Source organism: Monodelphis domestica, chromosome 6, assembly GCF_027887165.1.
Source record: "Monodelphis domestica isolate mMonDom1 chromosome 6, mMonDom1.pri, whole genome shotgun sequence".
In the NCBI taxonomy this organism is placed as follows: domain Eukaryota; kingdom Metazoa; phylum Chordata; class Mammalia; order Didelphimorphia; family Didelphidae; genus Monodelphis; species Monodelphis domestica.
This window is the reverse complement of record NC_077232.1, coordinates 266,391,854-266,417,102: the sequence shown is the minus strand read 5'-3', so window position 1 is coordinate 266,417,102 and position 25,249 is coordinate 266,391,854. Positions and strand designations below refer to the sequence as shown.

Below are 25,249 nucleotides of genomic sequence, written 5' to 3'. Positions count from 1 at the left end.
CTATTCCACTGATCCTCCTTTCTGTCTCTTAGCCAGTACCAGATTGTTTTGATGACAGCTGCTTTGTAATATAGTTTGAGATCTGGGACTGCAAGGGCACCTTCCTTTGTATTTTTTTTCATTATTTCCCTGGATATCCTTGATCATTTATTCTTCCAAATAAACTTTGTTATGGTTTTCTCTAATTCAGTAAAATAGTTTTTTAGAAGTTCAATGGGTATGGCACTAAATAGATAGATAAGTTTGGGTAGGATGGTCATTTTTATTATGTTAGCTTGTCCCACCCATGAGCAATCAATGTTTTTCCAATTGTTTAGATCTAGTTTTAATTGTGTGGAGAGTGTTTTGTACTTGTGTTCATATAGTTCCTGTGTTTGTCGCAGCAGATAGATTCCTAAGTATTTTATATTGTCTCTGGTGACTTTAAATGGAATTTCTCTTTCTAATTCTTGCTGCTGAACTGGGTTGGAGATATATAGAAATGCTGATGACATGTGGGTTTATTTTGTATCCTGCAACTTAGCTAAAGTTGTTGATTATTTCGATTAGCTTTTTTGGTTGATTCCCTGGGATTCTTTAAGTAAATCATCATATCATCCGCAAAGAGTGACAGCTTGGTCTCCTCATTGCCAATTTTAATACCTTCAATTTCTTTTTCTTCTCTAATTGCTACTGCTAGTGTTTCTAGTTCAATATTAAATAATAAAGGTGATAATGGGCACCCTTGTTTGACTCCTGATCTTATTGGGAAGGCTTTGAGTTTTTCCCCATTGCAGATGATGTTTGCTGATGGTTTTAGGTATATACTGTTTATTATTTTTAGGAAAGGCTCTTCTATTCCTATACTTTCTAGTGTTTTCAATAGGTATGGGTGTTGTATTTTGTCAAAGGCTTTTTCTGCATCTATTGAAATAATCATGTGATTTCTGTCAGTTTGCTTGTTTATATGGTCTATTATGTGGATGGTTTTCCTAATATTGAACCATCCTTGCATTCCTGGAATGAATCCTACCTGATTGTAGTGGATAACCCTTGTGATGAATAACCCTTGTGATGACTTGCTGGAGTCTTTTTGCTAGTATCCTATTTAAGATTTTTGCATCTATATTCATTAGGGAGATTGGCCTATAGTTTTCTTTCTCTGTTTTTAACCTGCCTGGCTTTGGTATCAGTACCATGTTTGTGTCATAAAAAGAATTTGGTAGAACCCCTTCTTGGCTTATTCTGTCAAATAGTTTGTATAGTATTTGGGTTAGCTCTTCTTTGAATGTTTGATAGAATTCATTTGTGAATCCTTCTGGACCTGTGGATTTTTTCTTAGGGAGTTCTTTGATGGCTTGTTCAATTTCTTTTTCTGATATAGGGTTGTTTAGGTAATTTATTTCTTCTTCTTTTAGTCTAGGTAATTTATATTTTTGTAAGTATTCATCCATATCACTTAGATTGCCATATTTTTTGCCATATAATTGGGCATAGTAGTTTTTAATGATTGCCTTGATTTCCTCTTCATTAGAGGTGAGGTCTCCCTTTTCATCTTGGATACTGTCAATTTGGTTTTTTTTCTTTCCTTTTTAAAATTAGACTGACTAGTACTTTGTCAATTTTATTTGTTTTTTCATAGTACCAACTTCTAGTCTTATTTATTAAATCAATAGTTCTTTCACTTTCAATTTTATTAATTTCTCCTTTGATTTTTAGGATCTCTAATTTAGTCTTCATCTGAGGATTTTTAATTTGTTCACTTTCTAGTTTTTTAATTTGCATGTCCAATTCATTGACTTCTGCCCTTCTTAATTTGTTTATATATGAACTCAAGTATATAAATTTTCCCCCTGAGTACTGCTTTGGCTGCATCCCATAGGTTTTGAAAGGATGTCTCACCATTGTCATTTTCTTCAATGAGGTTTTTAATTGTTTCTACGATTTGTTCTTTAACTAGCTGGTTTTGGAGAATCATATTGTTTAATTTCCAATTAATTTTTGATTTATCTATCCATGTACCCTTACTAATTATTATTTTTATTACACTGTGGTCTGAGAAGGTTGCATTTATTATTTCTGCCCTTTTGCACTTGTTTGCAATGATTTTGTGCCCTAGTACATGGTCAATTTTTGTGAATGTACCATGTACTGCTGAAAAGAAGGTGTATTCCTTTTTGTCCCAATTTATTTTTCTCCATATGTCTACTAACTCTAATTTTTCTAAGATTTCATTTGCTTCTCTCACCTCTTTCTTATTTACTTTTTGATTTGATTTATCTAGTTCAGATAGGGGAAGGTTCAGATCTCCCACTAGTATAGTTTTTCTATCTATTTCATCCTTGAGCTTCTCTAGTTTCTCCTTTAAAAATTTGGATGCTCTGCCATTTGGTGCATACATATTGAGTACAGATATTTCCTCGTTGTCTATACTGCCTTTTATCAGGATGTAATTACCTTCCCTATCTCTTTTAACTAGATTTATTTTTACTTTGGCTTTGTCAGATATCATGATTGCTACTCCTGCTTTCTTTTTATCATTTGATGCCCAATAGGTTTGGCTCCATCCTCTTACTTTCACCTGCGTATCTACCTTCCTCATGTGTGTTTCTTGCAGACAGCATATGGTAGGGTTTTGGATTCTAATCCACTCTGCTATTCGCTTGCGTTTTATGGGTGAGTTCATTCCATTCACATTCAGAGTTGTGATTACTAGCTGTGTATTTCCCAGCATTTTGATTTCTACTCCTGGTCCTGCCTTTTCTTCTTTCACTATTTCCTTCTATACCAATGTTTGTTTATAGTCAGCCCCCCCCCCCCGTTCCCTTCCTTATTTTACTTCCCTTTCTACCCCCCTCCCTTCTTATTCCCTCCCTTATTTTCCCCTGTAGTCTTTTTAAAATTCCACACACACACACACCCTCTCCCTCCCTTGTATTGCTTTCCTCCCCACCAGTCCGTTTTTTACCCTTCTACTCCCCTATAGGACACAAATCTATTCTCTTCCCCAATGGATTGGGTTGTTCTTCCCTCTTTGGGTCAGTTTCAAAGCACATAAGAGTTGAGTATTTCCTGTCTCCAACCTCTTTACCCTTCCAGTGTATCGATGTTCTCCCCCCTCCCGCCATGAGCTTCTTTGTGACATATAAATTTACCCCCATTTGTTTCTTTTCCCATTTCTTTTAGTCATAACCTCTTTTCTTTTTTAGCTCTAGTCATGTATATATATATATATATATATATACAGTAGTTATGTATGCATATATCTATATACCTATTTATGTCTTGTCCTTTCATCCTGTACAGTTTGTCACTATTCCCTCTGAGTGTAATTCTTCTAGCTGCTCAGGTGATAGCTACAGTTTTTAAGAGTTACCAAAGACCTCTTTTCTTATAGGGATACATATCATTTTAACTTATTGAGTCTCTTATTAAATTTTTGTTGTTGTTTTGTTTGTTTTTCCCCCTCTTTTTTAATTACCTTTTGATGATTCTCTTGAGTTCTGTGCTTGGACATCAAATTTTCTGTTCAGGTCTGGTCTTTTATTTATGAATGCTTGGAACTCTTCTGTTGTGTTGAATGACCATAATTTCCCCTGTAAGAATATAGTCAGTTTTGATGGGTATTTTATTCTTGGTTGTAGACCTAGTTCCCTTGCTTTCTGGAATATCGTATTCCATGCCTTTTGGTCCTTCAGTATGGATGCAGCCAGATCCTGTGTTAACCTCACTGTATTTCCATGGTATCTGAATGGCTTCTTCTTGGCAGCTTGTAATATCTTTTCTTTCATCTGATTGTTTTTGAATTTGGCTATAATATTTCTTGGTGTTGTCAGTTAGGGATTAAATACAGGGGGTGATCTATGGATTCTTTCAATCTCCACTTTCCCCTCTTGTTCTAGGATCTCGGGACAGTTTTCCTGGATAATTTCCTCTAGTATTATGTCCAGGCTCTTTCTTTTGTCATGTTCTTCTGGTAGTCCAATTATTCTTAAATTGTCTCTTCTTGAAAGATTTTCTAAATCATCTGTTTTGTGAATGAGATGCTTCACATTTTCCTCAATTTTTTCTATTCTTTTTGTTTTGTTTTATAGTATCCTGCTGCCTTGTGAGGTCACTTGATTCTAGTTATTGTATTCTGGTTCTTAAAGATTGGATTTCATCTCTGGCTTTTTGGTTCGTCTTTTTCCTTCTGGTCTGATTTTCTTTGAAGATCGTCTTTCATCCTCTTTACCTCATCTTTCATCTCCTTTGCCTCATTTTCCAGCTGGTTGATTTTGGCTTTCAAGACACTATTTTCTTGTTTTAGTTCAAGTGCCTCTATTTCCAGATGACTTTCTTAATTTTTAAGTTCTTTTTCCAATTGTCTTCAGCCTCTCTTAGTTGTGTTTTGAGTTCTTCCACAGCCTGTATCCAATTTGCTGGGAATTCTGGTTTATTGTTTACTGATCTCTCCCCCTCTGTTCCATTTGCTGAGTAGTATCTGTCTATTGTAGTTTCTTTCTTCTTTTTCTGTTGTTTGCTCAAATTCACCCCTTCTTTACTCCCTGTATTTGTCTGTGTTCTTGTTCCTCTCATTTTTTTGTTTTTTTGGAACTTCTATCAGTCTCCCCTCTTGGAGCTTTAACAGAAGATCTCTTGGTGTAGTCTCTGGGGGAGGGTTGTTGGGGGTTTGAGCTTCCCTGTTCTCTGGAGGCTTTTGATTGGCTTAAAGTCCAGCAGTCAATGAGGATGGGTGGGGAGCCTGGCCTTCCCTGAGTTCTGGAGACTTTTGATGGGATTAGATTAAGCTGGTTCTTTCAGAAGACTCTGCTTTCTAAGGGGGGAGGGGTTGTGGCCTCCCTGGGCTCTGAGGGCTCCTGATGGGGTAAGGTTCAGCTTGTTTGTACTGAATGAGCCCTAAAGCAAAAAACCTCCTCCTCCACAATCTGTGTTGAATGCCCAGAGACTGGCCCAGGTTGCTTTCAAGGTAAGCCCTTCACCGGTCCTGTTTCTGTTGTTTCAGAAGCTCTGAGGGCTCCTGATGGGATTAGGTTCAGCTGTTGTGGGCCAAATGATCCCCAAGCCAAAAAAAAGAAAAAAAGAAAAAAAAAACAACCTCCTCCTCCACAATCTGTGTTGAATGCCCAGAGACTGGCCCAAGTTGCTTTCAAGGTAAGCTTTTCGGAGCAACCCCTTTGCCGGCCCTAAGGTTTCTCTCCTTTCAGTAGCTCTCAGGGCTCCTGATGGGATTGGGTTCAGCTGGTGCCCTAAAGCTGGGACCTCCCTTGAGACTCAGTTGGAAGGACCCAGGCAGGGGGCTACAGGCTTCCCCCCTTCTCTCTATGTTTCCCTGCCATCTGTGTTGGGTGTCCCAGAGACTGGCTCAGGTTGCTTTCAAGGTGAGTCCTTCAAAATAGCCAACCCTGGGGCCCTTTTGCCGACCCTGAAATTCCCACTGCTGCCGTGGGCTCAGCACTCTGGGTTGGGGGGGATGGGTCCTGGGACCTTCCTTCTACCTGCCCCTTAGATCCAAGTGATCTAGGGTTTTGGTTTTTGGGGGGCCGTACCTTTTGATCCAGGTCCGGGAGGAGGGTTCCCTGGGTCTGTCCTGTTGTTCAGCTTGAATTTCGGTGTCCTAGGAGCTCTCAGTTTGCGATCAGTAAGGAAGGGTTTCTGAGCTCTGAACTTTTGCAGCTTCTAAGCCGCCATCTTGACTGGAAGTCGTAGCATAAGCTTTTACAAAAAATAAAATCTATCTGACTAAAAAATAAACTTAGACAAAATGCAAAAAATCTAAGTTGAACAATTCACAACAAAACTTTTCCTGTACTAAAATCCTATTGCTATTACAGAAAACAAAACTGTGTCTACATAGAACTTGAAACTGAGTTTTCTCCTAAGAACCCTATTATAACATTTTAAACTATTCACACATCTATTTTATATAGTCTTTACATATATACATGTATATTTACACAAATGTATGTTATATATATGCATACATATGTAGAGATTTGTAAAAACTTTTGCACTATGCCAACTATGGACAATCATACAAGATATACAGAAATATCTTTCAAAATATACAAAACTTGTTTAGCCATTCCCTGACTGATGGGCTTCCTTTAATTTTCCAGTTCTTTGCTGCAACAAAAAGAGCTGCTATTTTTGGACACAGACACAGACACACACACACACACACATATAGTCCTTTTCCTTTAATCTCTTTGTTACACAGATCTAGTAATGGCATTGCTGGGTAAAACTGTGGCCATAGTTCCAAATTGTTCTCTAGAATATTTGGACCACTTTACAACTTCATCAATGGTGCATTCATGCCTCTTTCCCCTTCACATTCCCCCGCAGCATTTGTCATTTTTTCTCTCTCATGTTAGCCAATTTAATGTATATGAAGTAAGACCTTAGAATTGTTTTAGTTCTCATTTTTTTAATCAATATTGATTTAGAAAATGTTTTTAAATAACTATTTTTTTTAGGTTTGATGTAAATTTATTTCAATTGCATAAACATCAAGTGCTCACTCTATCTATCCAAAGCACTGTGTTAATACCACAGACAAAAACAGAATAGTCTCTGTTCCTAAAGAAAGCCATGAGACACACAGAGAAGATAGAATATCTATTGTTGTTGTTGTTGTTGTTTTTTAATTTAAGTTAATTTATTTAGTCAATTTATAACCATATTTCTTGGTTACAAGAATCATATTTTTTCCTCAAATAACTATTGATAGTTTTGATTTCTTCTTCTGAAAACTGCCTGTTGATATCCTTTGTTCATTTATCACATGGAGAATGGTTCTTATTTTTATAAATTTTATTTAGTTCCCTATATAGTTGAGAAATATAATGATCAGAGAAAGTTGCCACAGATTTTTTTATATTACTTGGTCTATAGTAATTTGACTTTAGCAAAATGTAGTTTCCTGATTGTCTCTTTTAATTATGTCTCTTTTTTTCATTTTTGCTTTGTCTGAGAGCCTTTTTTTTTTATCTTAGCTGAAGCATAATGGATTCTGCTCCAGTTCTTTATTCAACTCAGTTTTCTATTTTTTTCTTCTTTTGATTTTTAAAATTTTGTTTTATTGTCTCTTGATGTCTCATGGTGTCATTAGCTTCCACTTGCCCAATTCTAATTTTTAAGAAATTATTTTCTTCAATGAGCTTTTGGACCTTTTTTTTACCACTTGGTCAAATTTTCCTTTTAAGAAGCTCTTTTCTTCAATGAACCTTTGTATTTCTTTTACCATTTGGCCATATTTGTTTTTTAAGGCATTATTTTCTTCATTATAGTCTGCCCCCCTTTTACCAAACTGTTAACTCTCTTTTTAGAACTTTCTTACATTATTTTAATTTCTTTTCCCAATTCTTTCTTTACCATTCTTAATCTCTTCTTTAGCTCCTCCAGGAATTCTTTTTTGGGCTTGTGTCAAATATATAAATTTGCATTTTTTTCTTTGAGACTTTGCACAAAACTGTTTTCATGTTGTTATTTTTTTCTCTGTTTGACCTTGATCTTCCTTGACATCATAGTAGATTTTTATAGCCAATTTTTTTGTTGTTGTTGTTGTCATTTGCTCATTTTTCTGGCCTATTTCTTGATGGGATGTCACTATCCCAAGCTGTAGGCTTTTTGTTCTGCTAGTTTTGGGGTTTTTCAGGGTTTTTTGTGCTTCCAAGGTGGTATGATCTTTGGAGAGGTCTGGGCACTGTTCTTCTAGTCTGAACTATGGTCTTTACCCAGAAAGGTCTCTTGATCCTCTATCGCCACATATACTAGTATTCCTCTGTGCCCTGGAACTGCAATGAAGGCCCCTTGCTCCCTTTTGAACAACTACAAGTGTTCCTCTTCACCCTGGAACTATAACCCAGAAGTGCATAAGGGAAGTGGTATTGCCAAATAATACCAAATCCTGTTCTCAGTGTCAGATTAGGGTCCCCTATAATCTCTTTCTGACAAGTTATCTAATTCCCTTATTGTTCCTGGACTCAGAGTTCTTAAAGTTACTAGTGCTCTTATTGATATATACAAGATTCCCCACTGGGGTTACTGCTGTGTGCAATCTGGGCTGGCCTATATCCCAGGGTTATAGACCTCTCCAGCCATCCTCCTAAATTTTCTTCATCTGGGAAAATGTCTTACTCTTATCTTTTATTTACTGTGACCATTCTGGCATTTAATTTGATGCATCATTTCAAAGTTGTTTGGAGAGAAATAGTGGGAGATGGGTTCTATAAGGATGATATTAGAAAATAAGTCTTTTTATATTAGTTTAGAGATAAGAAGCAGAGAAGCTGGCTTGAGAAAGAATTGGAGTTTCAAATAGCTGAAACAGTGTCAGTTTCAAGTATAATGGTTTTTCTGTGACAGTTACTCTCTCTGGGTGGGACAGTTGGTCTCTGTCATTTGACAGTCACTTTCTCTAAGGGAGTTGGGAGTTAGTCTCACTCTGCAGGTTTGGAGGAGGTAACATCTTCTCCTCTCTCATTATCTGAGGTAGAAGGAAAGGAGGGAAAGACCTGAGGGAGCTAAGTATTTTCCTTTCCCAACTTGGGAAACACTAGTGACTCTCTATTACTGTTTTCATAGATTGTTTCAACTCTGAGAAGACCAAAGAGATACCTGGTTTATGTTTTGGACTCTGAGTCTGTTAAGGCTTTAGAGTCCTAACTTGGTCCTTGCTAAGGCTCAGCCAGCTAGCCTTTGTTATTTTTATAACTCAGAATCAAAGTTAAGAAGTATAAGGATAAGAGTGTTAGTTTATTATAGAATAAGGAAATTTTGTGTTAGTCAGACCAGGAAGGATTAATGTAACCTGTGGACACAGGAGAAGCAGTTCCTTGGGGAACTAGGGAGTTTTATTTGTTGGAGTTAGAATTCCTTAGAGTTAGAAATCCTTTTTATCCTTATATATTTCAATAAATATTTTATAACAAGAGTCTCTTTAGCATCCTTGTACCTGACTCTGAAGAGAAGTACACTTTGAGCTTCACTTCACTGATATAAACTGAAGATACTTTGTAAGCAAAACAAGCAGAATATCTAAATCAGTTTATGTCATAATCAATTCATTGTTATATTATTTTTACAGTTTGCCTTTTTATTTTTACAGTTTCTACATCTCCTCTGCCATTTTGGATCCATTCACATCTTTTCCTTATGTTTGATCTTATTGGAAAGGACTTTTGTTTTCCCCATCTAATATAATGATAACCAATAATAATAATAATTAGAGATCTACTCATTGTTTTTAAACGTGTGTTATTTACCTTTCTTTAACATGGTAAATATATATATATTACATATATATTATATAACATTTTCTTAATATAGACATCTTTGCATTCCTGGTACATATCCATTGTGGTCCTAATGTAAAACCTTTGTGATATATTGTTGTAGCTTTTTTGCTAATATTTCATTTAACCCTTTTTTTAATCAATATGCATTAAGGAAATTGGTTTATTGTTTTGTTTATCTGTTTTGAATATTCATGTTTTAGGTAGCAAGGGAGGGTTTGTACCATAGAAAGTACATACCCTTTCTATGATATAATATAATTAATTGCTTTTTTCATTCATTAATTCTCCCCTTTTCATTTTTATATTGTTAATTTGATTTGGCTTTTTCTTCTTTTTAATCAAGTTAGTGAAGGGTTTTCTTTATTTTTTTAAAAAGCCCCTAATTTTATTTATTAATTCTATGTTATTTTTTAAACTTTGTTAATTTCTTCAACTTTCAGGATTCCTCTTTTGATATTTGATTAGTATTTAAAAAATTTTAATAGTTTTTTTAGTTGCAAATTTTTCTTCATTTTATATATAAAAGTTTATAAATAAAAATATTACCTTAAGGACTGCTTTGGGTATATCTTTATAATATTAGTAGATTGTCTCATTGTTGTCATTGTCTTTAATGAAATTATCTTGTTTCTATATGTTCTATAAGCCATCAGTTCTTTAACATTGAGTTTCTCAGTCTCCAGATAATTTCCTCTATTTTTTTCAAAAGATTGAATAATCATACCCTAAGTGAGAAAAACTGGTAGTTGAAGATTTAATAAATCTTTCTGTCTTGAAACAGCAATTCTAAAGGCTTGGGATAGACTGTTTTGGGTTTGACTGCTTTAGGGTAAGTGGGCACAGTAGGTTTGTGGTCAGTGGGCTTAGCAGCTTTGGATTCACTGGACCTTGTAACCTTAGAATCGGATTTGGTAACCTTGACTCCACTTTGTGGCCTTGAGATCAGAGCTGGTGACTTTGGTTTCAAACTTGGTGACCTGAGGGTCAGTAGGCCAGTATCCTTTGGTTCAGTGGACTTGGCAGATTCCAGGTCAGTGGGCTTAGTCACCTTAGAGACTGTGGTGTTGGCAATATTAGCATCAAGCTTAGTATTCTTGGGACCTGGATGTTTAGTGCTGGTTTTGAGGCTTGGACATCTGGTGGCAATTTTGGGGCTTGGACATCTGGCATTGGTCTTGGGCCTGAGGAGTTTGGACTTGGAAACCTTGGTTCTCAGAACCTTGATGGCCTCTGTTCATGCTCTGATGGCTTTGGAATTTTTGTCTTACATCTTAGACTTAACAAACTTTATACCATTGTCTGTATTAAAAAGCAACACACAGACCATAAACAGTTGGAGGGAGGGAAGAAAATAGAGAGAAAGGGTGGTGGTGGAATTGGAGGCTTCTCCAATAATCTCTAGGACTAAGGAATTTATTTCTTCAGTGACTCTATACAGAATATATGTGTACACACACACATACATTGTGGTCAGTAAAAGATATGTTTAATGTATTTTTTCATATGTTTGTTAAGGGTTTTTTTTCCTACTTTTATACATGGTCAATTTTTGTAGGTAGCTGAACAGCTGAGTAATATATGGCCTCCTTTCTAGTCTTATTCAATAATTAGCAAAGATCTCTCCTATTGTACTTTTCTAAATTTCTATTCAGATCTTTAAATTCTTTCTTGTTTACTTCTTGATTTAAATTTGGCCAGCTCTGAAAGGTTCCTCACTACTTTTTTCTATTGTCTCCCTGTAATTCATTTAGCTTTCCCTATTTTTAAATGCTTTGTTATTCGGCACATTGATATCAAGCACTGATATTAATTAATTGTCTGTGATACCAAAATAGAGTTTCTCTGTTTTTCTCTTTTCATTTTTATTGAGTGATCTTAGTCATGTCTTGTGGTCCCTTTTGTGACACTCTTTGGGACCCCATTTGAAGTTTTCTTGGTATAGATATTAGAATGGTTTGACATTTCTTTTTCCAATTCATTTTTAACAAAGGGAAAAACTAAGGCAAACAAGGTTATGTGGCTTGCCCAGGATCACACAGTAGGTATTTGAGGACAGATTTATGCTGAGGAAAATGAGTCTTTGCTCTATTCACTCTTTGCCCTATTTCTCTCTTTTAATTAAGTCTATTTTTGCTGTTGTCTGATAGTTAATTTTTACTACCTTTTTTTAGTTTATCTGAGGTATAATAAATTTTGTTTTAAACTCTTATTTTTAACTCTGTGTGTCTTCATATTTTGAATAAATTAAAAATATTTATATTTATATATTTCTTGTAAACAACAACAAATAAGGTCACATAGGATATATCTGAGGCCAAATTTGAACCCAGGATCTCCCATCTCTATGCCTGGCTCTCTATCAATGAGCCACCTCAATGTCCTTCACATCTAATCTTTATGATGGGTTCTTACCTTTTTTCCTTTCAATTCTTTTTTCATTATCCTTCTACAAGTTTAGTGTTTTGTTTTGTTTTTACTTATGACTAATTCCTTCCTGATTCTATCCTCCCTCTTATTCTCTACTCCCTTCTCCTTATTCCTTCTTGTTTCCTTGTTAAATGGAATGGGTTTCTACACCAAAATCTTTGTCTATTTGTGTGTTCTACCTTACTTCAATTGGTTCAGCTTAGAATGAGGTTCAGTGATGCCCATTGACTCCTAACCCCTTCTTTATCTGTATAGGTATCTACTTGCTGATCCTGCTTATGTGAGATAAGTTCCCCCTTTTCTTTCTTTCTTTGCCCCCTTTCCCTTCTCTTTCCTTTCTTCATCCAAACATAACAAAAACACCCATAGGTCTTCTGTTTTAATGCACTTCTTCAGTGATCTCTGATGATAAAGTTAAAGTTCTTAAGGCACCCATCTATAACTTAGCAAATGGTAAGACATTTGCTAAGCTATAGATGTCTTAAAGACAATCTAGGGGCAGGGAGCCAATTTTGGGACAGATTATCTTTTCTCTTAACGTTTATATTTTCATTAATATTGAAATTATAGAAGGAAAGAAAAGCCATACAGAAAAAAAAATGTCTACCTTATAAATAATCAATTGTAAATGAATTCTCTTGGTTTCGGAATCAGTTTACTTTAAAATGGCATATCTTAGGTATTAAATTATTAGGAATTGTCCCATTTCATCTTCATAAGTCCATCCATTTCCCCTCTATTAGTCCACTTCACTTTATCTTCATTTAAATAGAAACCAGATTAAAGCTAGCAACATGCACAACTTGAAAGTCTGATTTTCTTAATGCTTCACATTTACATAGCACATTAAGGTAAATGAAATACTTTATAACAACTCTGTGTCCTTTTTCATTATGAATTTCTTAAATGAATGTGTGAAAGGAAATTTCCTGAAACCACGAAGTTCCAGAGAAATTATAATGAACTTTTTGCAAAGAAAGATAAATCATTCCACAGATGAAATTAGGAATTGCTTATGGAGAAAGAGATCAAATGCCTGAAATAGTTTCAAATGGTTTAAATTAGAAAATACAAAATTGTCTTTAAACAACAAATCTAGTAAATAATTTGCTTTTTTTCCCTGTACATAAGGATAGTGTCTTGCCTTGAAATTACTTTGTATTTATTTAGGGTATAATAATATGTTTGTTTTCATTGATATTGATTATGATGGTTTCTGTTTTCATCATTTTTTTTTCATGAAAAATTTGTCTTGGTTTTTGTGGATTGCCTTGATTTTCGTTGGTGTGCCCACTTGACCTTGATGCTAATTTTGCAAACACAAAGGGCAACTGCATGTTCTCCTGCTCAGTGTGAGCAATACATGTATTGAAAAGCAAATAAATCCATTTATCCATACAGATAGCAAACGAAAATCAGATAAAGCATATGGAGGACAATATGTACCTGACAACATACAAAATGAATGATATAGTGCTACAGAATGAGATATCTCGTCTCAATCAAGTAGAAGTTCTCCCATAATATCTCTGCTGAGAAGAGAGACGTAATCAAGGTAACAACTCCTCTAGGTGTCAGTTTCTTTCCAAAGTCTTTCCAGATAGTGCCTTGGTAAGGCCAGATAAGGTCCTTATGGAGGGGGATTCCCCTTCCAAATAACATCCTCTCTCTCTCCTCCTCTCTGTCTTCCGTACACCAAGAAGAGTCTTCACAAAGGTAAATGCCATGTTAAATATTCATTTATTCTTTATATCAGTCTTTTGTATTCATTTTATATTCATTTCTTATTGTTTTTAGTACTAAACACTATATTTATTCTCTATAAAATGTGTTTTTGGTATGTATTTTGGAGTGTCTAGAACAAATTAATTGGATTTACATAGATTCATATGGAAATAATTGCCTTGGTTTTTGTTGGTTTCAGATTTCACCGATTGTTTTCCATGGGATTATTAAGGAAAATGGAGGTATTACTGTACTTATATATCTGTGTACTTATTTAAGTCCCAAAGTCCATTGGTATAGATTCTCACCAGTGGAGAACAATGCTACTCTTCTGCATGAGGAGCAAGGTGGAGTTTGGAAGAGCAAAAAAGAGGAGAATGTTGCTTTCTTCACAAATATGGACCAACTTTGAGTCTCTTCAGGTCTTTTCAATCTCCTTGGGCCCTACAGTCTCTTTGTTTGCTTCTATCTAATAGATTAAAAAGAGAAGATAGATAGTGCCAACCTCACTTCAGGTTGCTGAAGGAAAAGACCAGGAAGAAGCCGAGACTTGGCGATCTGCATTACGTCCATATCACCTATTTGCTAAAGTAGACCCTGGAGAATTTCCCCTTGTATGAGATCTGGAACTCTGTCTCTTAGTTGAATTAAGTTATCTGGGTACATGTTTTTCTATGTATATGTTCTCTGATTTACTTTTTTTTCCCTATTTACTTTGGATAAATGAATTCCTTTGATAATTGCTACTTTCTGTGCGATCATTGAGGAACTGGCATTTGGTGTAAAGTGAGCCAAGACTTGTATATGCAGCTTGGTGTCCTGCTCCCTCAATTAATGAAACAGCAATCAGAAGTTAGCTTGAACCTAAAAACCACATACCATAGGCTGATCAGAGAATCCTCTATCTCTAAAGAGAGCAAAATAGTCCAGTGTCTGGCCCCAACATTCAGCTTTCCCTCTTGGCAGAAATTAAAAAGTCCCTTGGAGAAGGGGTGAGTGGGAGAAGAGAGGTTAGAGATATTCATTCTACCTCCCTTTGAATTACACAATGGCACCACCATGCTAATGTGGGGGCCAACTATAGTTACACCTTTTTTTTTAAACCTTACCTTCTGGCTTAGAATCAATACCAAGTATTGGTTCCAAGGCAGAAATGTGGTAAGGGCTAGGCAATGGGGGTTAAATGATTTGCCCAGAGTCATATAGGCAAAATTTGAACCCAGGACTTCCTGTCTCTAGGGCTGGCTCTCAATCCACTAGACCACCAAGCTGCCCCTACACTTATTTTTTGTTCTATTCTTTGTCCTAGTAGAATATCATTTTTTTGAGGACAGGAGCAATAGGTTTCAGCTTACTTTTGTATTCCCAGTACTTAACACAACATCTGACATAAGGTAGGCATAAAATACTTATGCCTTTATAGGATTGTATAATTATATAACAATAGATAATTATATAAATAACATATAGTACTTACTGTCCATACATCTATCTATAATTGTGTATAGAGAGAGAAAGATGTAGATACCCTCTGTGGGAAATGGACTAAGCTCTGTCCCCCATGCAAGGCAGTCTGATGTTTCATTGAAAGGTATTAAAACTGCCCTCAAGATAGGCTCAGAGGATTCAGGTTCAGGCTGCTGACATCACTTCCTTGCCATCTGTGTACAAAGCAGCTTTGAAGAGCTCCCACAGCTTTTTTTTTGATGCTTGGCTGGATAGAAAATGGCAAATAACCCAGTTTTGCTCCCCTGAATGGATTCAGAGTTTGCTCAGTGCCTGTACTCCCTCTGTTGAATATCTTGCTCCTCCTATTAAGTAAATCTTTTGTTATGTACAGATGAAAAATCTGCCACATCTGAGCTACATTCTCAGCATCCTTTTCATTTATGTCCTCATTGTACTTAAGGATGCTGGGGAGATCAATTTGGCTGAGGCCCACGCTGTGGGGCTCTTTTTTCAGAGCTTGTGCTTTTGGTAAAGAGCTGCAGGTATGAGTCTCTGGCTCTCTTTGCTCTGCTCGTTTGATGGAAAGAACCCTTTTTCTTTTCCTTCTCTTTTAATTATTATTAAAATCCTACAGTTACTAGCTGAATGACCTTAATCTTGCTCATTTTGTTCCAGTATTGAACCAAACAACCAGGGGTCTATCCTGAGTCAAGCCCAGCCCAAAACACGTTCAAAGCCTACCAGTCTTATGTATGACACTAGAGTCCACATTAAGAGTTTTGTTGATCTCAAGCTTAAAGGTTTTCACAAGAGGAACTGTCTAGAACTCCGTGTCTAGAGAAGGGAGCAGACGTAGGACCTTCTCATGGCTGCGGCTACCTAAAAGAACTTCAGAGCCCCAAGAGTAACAGGAACAAGACTTTATTCAACAAGGAAACAGAGCTGCTTGGAAGAAGTAAAGAAGAATCTTATGTGTCATTCTTTAGATTTCTGTAAATTCTCCCACCTTTCTCAAGATACTGTATGCTTTGGTGAGTAAATTGATCCCAGGTTTTGGTTGGATTCTGATGTTTTGATTATTCCTGGTTTTGCCTTCTAGTTAGTTTTACATCATGATTTTTATTCATTTTATCTTTTAGTTTGGTAAATTAATGCATTATTTTAAATACTTTGTATAAATGGGAAACATAATGGTGAGGCACTGGAACCATATTTGTGGATGCACACATATTTCTCACACTTCAGTTTTCTTCAAGGATGTGAGAAGGGGGACTGGACACAACCCCTGTGGCCATGCCCGGGCCTCACTTTTGGAAAGCCCAAACCAACATAGTGAATACAGGTTGGGTGAAGGAGCCAACTCCAAAAGAGGACAAAGGTGCTGGGTTCCACACTGGACATCATACCCATTATACTCATTTCCTGAACTCGTATATATACCCCAAACAGCCCTTTATTCCTGACAGAGCTGTTCCCCCCAACCTCCCTTGGTTGCCACATAGCTGAGAATGACAGGTTGAGTGAAACAGATGGTTTGGTTTAGTTTCCCACACAGTTCGTTTGTTTGGGGGTGGGAGAGCATGGGCTCTGTGATCTTGGGCTTGACTTTCCCACATTTCTCCATGAGATGAGGAGAATGGAGGTGGTTTGGTTAATCTTTTGATGCCCAAATATGTGCTAAATCCAGTGCATAATTCTGCCACCGTGGCATTAATCTTTGGAATTCAGGCTTGAATCTTGAGATTTTAAGGGGAAAGATCCACAGCCAAGAGGAGTCATGGAGGTAGGAAGTAATAGAGATATATTTTTTCCTCATTAGAGAAAAAAAAGTTAACTTTTTTAAGGCTCCATTCTTCCTCACTTGTCTTTTATGGATACCTTTTATAAAATAGTCTAGAAAAAGCAATGTGTTCTTGTACCTAAAATTTTACTACTTAATATAGCGATGTACCATGTACCGTTTATTTATATCTGTACTTCTTTCCTTCCTACAGGTATTTCCATCAAGGGAAGGCTAGTTTGATATTTGTATCCCCATGATTTAACAGGAGGGTTCAGCAGGTTGCACTGTTTACAAATGGCTCTTTTTTCTCAGTGAAATTTCAAGTATTTATTTTAAAAATCTCATCACTATTTTTGTTCTTTTTTTATGGGATCATCAGTCCCTGCTACTTGTGGAAAGAGGGAGTTGCCTGTACACAGAGTTTTCTGTGCTTAAAAACTGTTTGGTTTGCTTTTTTTTTTAATAAATGTAATTAAGCTAAAAGATGTGCACAAACAGTGGTGCTGGGCTTCTTTGCCCAAAAAGCAATGGAAGCCTGTGTTTCAGTGTGCCATAGGACAGCAGAATCCCAGGAGAAAGTTTTTGCAATATATGCTCTTATATTTAAAAGCCTTGTAGGTTCCTTCCTCAATGCTGGGAGAGCCAGTTTTGCAATGAGTCAGCTTCCCACAGGCTCCCACAGCTTACCAGCCTGAGACTTTCAATTTTTTTTTTCTTGTATACAGCACTGTCTATAGTGTCTTCCCACTTTCTAAAACTGCTCTTCCCGGATGGCCTTGGTCTAGAAGTGGTTTGTGCTGCCTGGTTTTGAGGTGGGTTAAGAATAGCAAGAACAAGAACATTATTATTTTTTTAACCCTCATCTTCAAAAATACCACATTTTCTCAGCGTTTATTATTTTGTTGTCAAAATGGTAATTCTCAGGAAAACTTCAGGATTTTGAAGAATTAATTTTGAGCTAATAATTATGAGATTTTCATCCTAGTCTTATTTGGGAGTGTCTTTTCATGTCTTCACCTCTGTGGATCTATTTATTCATCAGTAAAATGGAACAATAGAACTAGAAGAAATCTAAGGTTCTATTGTCTTCTAATAGTTTTCTATTGGTAGATAAATGAAGGACAAGAAATAGACTTGGTTCAGTCAATTCATCAATTGTTAAGTATTTATAAAACAGATTAGTTGTTTATTTTATTTTGTTTTTTAAACCCTTACTTTCCACCTTAGAATCAATACTATGTATTGGTAAGGGCTAGGCAACAGTTAACATGCTTAGGACTATACAACTGGAAGTGTCTGAGGCCAAATTTGAACCCAGAACCTCCCATCTCTAGGCCTGGTTCTCAATCCACTGTGTCACCTAGCTGACCCTCATTTATTTTTAGCATTAAAAAAAATTTCATTCCAAATTCTCTCCCTCTCTCTAGTCCCTTGCCTCCCCATTGAGAAGACAAACAATATGATATTTAATATATTGCATATGAGCACATGAATTGTTAAGTATTTATTTAGTACATACTATGTGCTAGGGACTTGTGATCACACAAAAATATGACTGCAATATCCAATAAAATACTTTTAACCAAGAAAAGATTCCCTAGTAGTACACTCTGATTTCATCAAGGTGACTAACCTTGATGCTGCAGGAATGTCCCATTTCAATAACACTTTGCTAACTCTTTATTATTTATTGTATTCTAGACACTAGGCTAAATATTGGGAACACAAGTTTACAAAAATGGTCCCTGCCCTCAAATAGCTTACATTCTAAAGGGGGGAGACAACATGGATTTAAATGAGGTACAGATGAGATTCAAAGGTTAGAGAACCTTTGAAGAGAAGGTACTAGTTGCTAGAGAGACCAAGGAAGGCTCCTTCCTGTATTTGAGCTAAATCTTAAAGGAAGTCAATAGGTTTCTAAATCAAAGATTCTGAGGCAGAGAGAAGGAGATGGAATGTTCTGTGCTGTAAGCAATGAGAACGGCTCATTTGTAGTGTGTGTGGAAGGCAATAAAGAGTAAGGCTAGCTTAAAATGCCAAAGGACTTCATATTATATACTTGAGGTATTGGGAGTCATTGGGATAGACAGGTAGGTTAACGAGGGGTGTTACATGGCAGACATGCTTAAGGAGAATCACTCTGGTGGTTGCAAGAAGAGTAAATTGGAACTAGAAGACAGGGAGACAATAAGATGACTGCAATAATCTAGACAAGAAATGATGAGGGCTTGAACTATGGTGGTAGTTGTGTGAGTGGAGAGAAGGGGATGTACATAAGTGATGCTGGGAAGGTAGAATGACAAATTTTGGCAACTTACTGGATATGCAGGATATGGAAGAGTGAGGAGCTGAGGGTGACACTGAAGTTACAGACTTCCTGGGAAGATGGAGGTTCCATCAATAGGAGCAGGAAGGTCAGATGACAGGGAAGGGAAGATAATGAATTCTGTTTTAAACATAATGAATTTGAGATGGGATAGTCAGTTTAAAATGTCCATTAAGAGGTTGATATTGGGGGACTTTCTCAAGAGAGACTAGGGTTGGGGCTGGTCGGGAAGTAGCAATGGGGAGCCAAGAGTATTCTGACTCACACACCAGAACCAGTGAGATTTAGGAGCACTGGATTTTGCCTATGGTGTTCCTGAGACTTTTAATTTTAAGGTTCCTTTTAGGAGATGATTAATGGTTTCTTTTTATTTGAATTTTTGTCCTCTGCTTCAAATAGATCTAGGAAATGTTCATTTCTGAAATGGTTTTTCCTTGTATTTCTTGATCTGGTCTAATTATTTGGTCTGGTACAAATTTCAGGTTTTTGCTTGAGTAATGAGGGAAGTCATGCCACCTCCTAGCCCCTAGCCAAAGTACTAGAAATACATTTTTTTCTAATATAAAAAGTAACTGCTAACAGATGCTTAGTATGCTAGGTATTCATACAATGAATGCTTTTTGTTTTTGTTTCTTTGTTAGCTGTAATTTGGTGCATATATTTCTCTAGATCACAAAAATTTATTGGTGACTAGTAGGAAAATGGATAATTTTCAAAGATGAGGCAATATCTTGAGTTATAGCCACCTTATTTAACAAGAATTTATGGTAAAATTCATGGAGATGTAGAGGTTAACGGTGCTGTGGAGTCTAGCAATGTTAAATTCATCCTGGCACATTTTCTTAATTCACTCACTTGGTATAATTTCTTAAACATTTGAAATTTATGTCAAGAGCTAAATCAGATTTTTTATCATGTCTTAAGAATTTTTCCTGAAATCATAATATAAATTTCTTATAAATATTAGGAGTTGTATAGCTTAAACTTGGGCAATTCAGCTGAAAATATTTCTAATAGTCATCACAGTTAAATGATTTAAACTTAATTGTTTTGTTTCTGATGACAAATAATTTTTTAGAAGGAACACTGTATGTCTTTTGGTATCTAAACTAGACATGAAGAAAAAAACAATTTCCTTACAAGTTGCTTGCAACTTGATTTTCCCACATCACCCAATAATAAGCAAATAATTTCATGAGGATAACAAAGGCTTTTTTTTCCCCCTTAATGCATACTTCTTGGCTTTGATTGATTTTAGTTTGGTGTTACAAACTGACATATATGGAGGAGGAGGGGGGAAGAAAAGAGGATTTCTTGAGAAAACTATACAGAATTGGGAGTATATAGGGGATAGAAAATGATTGTCTGTGGTGCAAAGTAAGAGAGTGGAAGATCTAAGAAAGGAAAAGTGGACATGGGGACATACTTTTTGAAGTAGAAGAAACAAAATGATGGGGTAGGAAAATGGAAGTGAAGGTGCAAAAGTGAATCTTGAACTGTGACAGGAGGGAGGGAAGGTAAAGGAATGTCATAAAGAGGTAAAGGAAAAGAAGGATAACTGAACTTGGAACATAGAAATAAATGTGAGTGGAGCAGCTAGGTGACTCAGTGGATAGAGAGCCAGGCCTGGAGATGGAAGGTCCTCAGTTCAAATCTCCTCAAATACTTCCTAGCTGTGTGACTCTGGGCTTAACCCCCATTGCCTAGCCCTTACCTTTTTTTTTTTGCCTTGGAACCAATACTTAGTATTGATTCTAAGCCAGAAGATAAGGTTATTTTAAAAAGAAAAAGAATAGGGTATGAGATGCCTGGATCATATGACCAAAAAGAGACGCTTCTAATTGTCTTGACCTAAAACCTGTCCAAAATAGGCTTATCTCCTTTATTTCTACATTCATTAGATATGATGCAATTTTGGCTGTCTTCATGGTTTAAGACACCAAGATCCCTGCGAAGAAACAAACTCATTACCTAATATCTAATCCCTCATTTGATAACTTAGCCCCCTCTCCTCACCAACTACTACACTCTGGCAGAACTATGGGCTTGCAACAGAACTCAATTGTAACTCCCTCCTTTATGCCGCACAGAAGCTTGCTCTGAATAGAAGTTATATAATAATACTCAGCCAGAGAAATGAAGAACAGAGGGAACTGAGGCAGGATACCAGTGTGTGTGGGGGAGAGTGGGGGGACACCCTACGAGATCCGAATGAAAGAAGACTGGCTCTCAGCTGGACCCAATTATGGTTGGGTGATTAGCTAAAGAGATAGAAATCACAGAGACTGTGGCTGTGGAAATGTGAATTCCAAAGTGTGGTAGGAGATTGAGACAACTTTGTAGTTCCCCTAGGGTGACTGCCAATGAATGAGGAGTCAAAAGGTGAGTCATAGAGAAGTATAAAGAAAAAATATTGAAATGACTAAATACCTCAGGAGGAAGAAAACTCAATCTAGCATGAGCAGATAAACCAACAGGAAGAAAAGGAAATAGACTTTCTGATCAGATTAGAGTTCAGATAGCTGTGAGTAAATATTATAAGTCAAAAGAAAATGAATCAATAACTTATGAGGCAGAGTATCAGTGGATTCCCAAAAGGACATGGAACTATGGTAATAGTTTACTGAGTGATTTAAAAGGAAAATGAGAATTGCCAGAGCAGAATTTATAAGCACATTAGAAATAACTAGTATAATAACTTGAATCCATGGTGGAAAACCTCACTAAAGAAATAAGAGAGAACAATGGATTGGGAATGAGAATGCACAGAAGTGAAGGAACATATTGTAAAAATTAAATTAGTCTCTAGTAATAAAAGTATTATATTTTGTGAGGTTTATTAAAGATTATTAGAAATCAAAGAATAAAGAAAATACAAAATAATAAACCGTGCCTAGGGCTGATTAGCCCATTCATAGCCTACTTACTACATGTTGCAATCTCCGTGTCAAGGAAGAGACTCTTGGGAGGCAGAGAACCATTAAATACTAAATTGTGATCTTGTCCAGGTGAAGACTCAGATGAGATAATAGGGAATTCTGGGAAGTACCAAGGACTTCTGGGGATTGAAGTCTAGGGTTCAAATCCCCATTTTTGCATATCCCCCTGTGATCATATTGGGAAACCAGTTTCCCCAAAAGGATCATGGAAACATAATGAACTTAAAGATTGCAATAATTTGTGGGCAAAAGGAAAAGAGAACAAAACCAATGATTGCTAGGTGCACTGACAAAAAGCCATTTAGGGGGCAGTCCCTTTTGGCATAAGAGTATACATACAAAATAAATGTTCAATCAACCTTCAGTTCAATCAACTGCACCCCAAGTTCATTCTTTTTTTTTAAACCCTTACCTTCTGTCTTGGTGTATTGGCTCCAAGGCAGAAGAGTGGTAAGGGCTAGGCAATGGAGGTTAAATGACTTGCCCAGGGTCACACAGCTGGGCAGTATCTGAGGCCAGATTTGAACCAGGACCTCCCATCTCTAGGCCTGACTCTCAATCTATTGAGCCATCCAACTGCCCCCCAAGTTCATTCTTGATCTACCCTTGCACAGCTTGTGGTCTGTGGAGGCATCTTCATTGTGTCTTCTCCAAACAGTTCAGTTTCTGGATTCAGAGAGGTATCATGTTTCTTAACCTAAATTACTCTCAAAGAAATTTAAACTTTGCAATTTAAAATAATAATAATTTTACATTTTTACATACCCCCCATGAAGAAACACAGGAATCACTTAGGGTTGCATGGCTGAGTTATGAGGTATATGAATCAATTGGCAAAGAAAATTAAAAAAACATCAGAAAAATCCAAATAAAAAAGATAATTTCTGGATGAAATATAGACTATCAAAGTCTTATGTGTAAAAATTCCAAGTAAAGGAAAAATAAATCTATAACAGGTCCTTGAATCAGGGACCAATTAAAATGATTTAAATAATTAAGCATTTACCCAGTCAGTAGCCAGGACTACAGAAAGTTGACACATTATGAAAGACAGAATAGGGAATATATTATAGGAGCCAGGTAGGAGCCAAATTTGAGATACTTGTCTGTAAGTATTTTCACTAAGAGTGTGGATACAAGGAAGGCCTACATCTTAATGCATGTTAAACATCGCAACCTCGATTCTCACACTAGGTTCAAGTCCTTTGTATTGACTTAGAAGTGCATCAATCCTACCTGGATTGGTTTCTTCTTTTTTAACCTGTGTGCTCTTTTGGAACAATTCTGGTTTAGCTTTATGCCTCTTTGGCCCTGTGTAATGGCTCTTTTGTATATCTTGTCCTGGAATCAGACAGAATCATTAAGCAAAGTCCCATAATTTTTAAAAAATAATTAGTGGCATCATTTTTACAGTCTCAAGCTTTAGGGGCATGCATTGACATTATAGCAAATGTATTTTAAATTTGTATTGCTGCTAAATCAAAAAAGTTAAAGAAAATCTCAATACTGGTGACACATGCTTCAAATATAAAAAGGAGAGAACAAATAAAAAACCTGAAATATGTAAAGGTTAAAATTATGGTTGAGACTGAATGTAATAATTATATTTGGTCACTAAGGATTTTATTTATAAAATCCTAATGAAACACCCAAACTCAATTGGAAATTTTATGGTGATTTAATTGATATAGTGGATTAAGAAGAAGGAAGAAGAAAAGGGCTAGTACCAGGCAGGAAGATTAGGAGATCTAGAAAGTAAGGTTTTGAGTGTGAAGGAGGAAAGAATCAGCCTGGCCTCCAAAGGGGCTCAGCTAAGAGGCCCAAACCTGAATCAGCTCAAGGGCAAAACTCACCACCAACACTCCAAGATGTTAAAACACCTAGCACACTCTCAACCACTCTCCAGGGAAAGAGGAAGAGACAGGACATGACATGCCTTATATAGATGGTTTTACATCACTTTCCTGCATCTCATCTGTACCAATGATAGCTTAGCTTGACTTAGGACAGCCCAAGGGTCTGTTAGCTATTTCTGCACATGTCTGTTGAAGGCCATCTCCTCAGATAATTAAATCTTGAGTATGGTGCAGGCATCCTGACCTTGTTAAACTGAATAGGGTGGAGAAATGTGGACTTCCCAAGACCTGATTCTGTTATTCCAAGTGTCTCTTTTGTTATTGATCAGGAAATAGCTAAATCAAATCTTCTAAAGAATGGTCTGATTAGGGTGGAATAGTTTTAAAATTTACAAATAGTATATTGCACATGTAAGAAAAATATAATAATAAAAGATTTTTTTAAATCTTATAATCATTGACACACTGTCAGCTAAGGAAATGTATAATACAAGGTTTTCTCACCAAAATGAGATCCATTTCCTCTTCATATCTGACCATGATCCACTGTGAGTACAAGCAAATGAATTTCAGAAGGTAACAAGTTTGAACAGTAGTTCAAAATCCCCAAAATTGTCAATATCCCAATTAATTACAATAGCAAACAAACCCACTATCATATTTTACATAAGTTGTTGTATGACATTTAAAGAAAAATGGATACTTGTCACAAGTTTTTTAGGTGTAGCAATGTTTCAACCTTTGCAAACATATTATAAACAAAGTAAAACTTATTTGGGTCTAGAACATCATTGAGAAATCTAGATTTCATTAACAAATATGATAGAGGAGTCTAGGAAAAAAAAAACCCCAAACTCTACTGTTGATGTTGGGTAAAGTGAGCTGAAGAATTATAAATGAGAGATGCTCCTCTTTTTGGAGTCATCCAGAGGGGTACAATGCCCTGGGATTAACTTCCCAGCTCCTTTGTTATGAGACTGTGATGTCCCATCCATTCACATTTTTATAAATGTGGGAGGTGGGGATTATAATTGTATTTCACTTCAGCTACTAAAATGGACCTTATCTCATGTTAGAAACAGGAAAAATGACCAGAGTTGTTGGAAAAAAATCTAAAAATCATGTCTAAAGACCCCTTAAAATCAATTTGAGATATTTAGCTAAAACTTATTAAATTTTCCAAAAGTTGTTATACAATTGTAACCAGTTTTTATGAAGTCTATCCATCCTTTAGGTGACAATTTACAAATTCAAAACTGTAAAAGGGCTGTTTTTATATAGGCTTATTCAATAATATTTGTTCAGTATGGTTATAGGGGAAAAGCAACAGAATATAACAGTAGTTAAAACCCAGTATATTAAAATGATTCAGTGTAACAGTATAGTATTGAATACATTAATATATGAACTTAAAACCAACAAAATTAAATCTTAAAGAAAACAATCAGCAAAATGCAATAAAA

General features: G+C 36.1%; 1 protein-coding gene across 1 annotated transcript in view; it reads left to right on the top strand.

Moving 5' to 3' along the window:
• Positions 1-25,249, top strand: part of IBSP (integrin binding sialoprotein) — a 231,392-nt gene that overhangs the window by 134,777 nt on the left and 71,366 nt on the right. The window lies entirely within an intron of this gene.